Raw genomic sequence first — 481 nt, 5'->3', positions numbered from 1 at the left:
TCTAGGTAGCTGTGGGAGTCGGTAGGCTTGAAATGGTTATCGGTTTCTAGGTGGTTGCCCAAGATGGAGACAGAGAGGTCCAGGAAGGTGAGAGAGGTGTTACAGATGGTCCAGGTGAACCTAAGGTTGGGGTGGAAGGTGTTGGTGAAGTGGATGAACTGTTCGAGCTCCTCGTGGGAGCACAAAGCAGCGCCGATACAGTCATCAATGTAACGGAGGAAGAGGTGGGGTTTAGGGCCAGTGTAGGTACGGAAGAGGGATTGTTCCACGTAACCTACAAAGAGGCAGGCATAGCTTGGGCCCATGTGGGTACCCATGGCCACCCCCTTTTGTCTGTAGGAAGTGGGAGGAATTGAAAGAGAAGTTGTTGAGGGTGAGGACAAGTTCGGCTAAGCGGATGAGGGTGTCAGTGGAGGGGGACTGGTCGGGCCTGCGGGACAGGAAGAAGCTGAGGGCCTTTAGGCCATCTGTATGGGGAATG

The sequence above is a fragment of the Rhincodon typus genome, chromosome 1, assembly GCF_021869965.1.
Source record: "Rhincodon typus isolate 14 chromosome 1, sRhiTyp1.1, whole genome shotgun sequence".
NCBI classification, from domain to species: Eukaryota; Metazoa; Chordata; class Chondrichthyes; order Orectolobiformes; family Rhincodontidae; genus Rhincodon; species Rhincodon typus.
The sequence above is the reverse complement of the archived record's forward strand: the minus strand, read 5'-3'. Positions refer to the sequence as shown.